Raw genomic sequence first — 288 nt, forward strand, 5'->3', positions numbered from 1 at the left:
GAATTCAGGTAACTACTGGCTGAATGGCTTCACCACAGTACTTCAGAAGGAGGAACAAAATTATTAGGGACAAGAAAATTAGGGACTGGGAGTGGACACGTTGGATTTGCAATAGGGAAAATGAGCTTGAGCAACTAGATAGTTTTCTTTACTAAGATGATTGGCTCAGTGGTTGAGGAGAGAGCAGTGAATGTTGTTTATCTTAACTTTCACAAGGCTTTTGATGCTGTCTCCTGGAATGACAAACTGATGAGGTGCAGACTGGATGAGGTGGAATGTTTAAAAAAA

Source organism: Meleagris gallopavo, chromosome Z, assembly GCF_000146605.3.
Source record: "Meleagris gallopavo isolate NT-WF06-2002-E0010 breed Aviagen turkey brand Nicholas breeding stock chromosome Z, Turkey_5.1, whole genome shotgun sequence".
In the NCBI taxonomy this organism is placed as follows: Eukaryota; Metazoa; Chordata; class Aves; order Galliformes; family Phasianidae; genus Meleagris; species Meleagris gallopavo.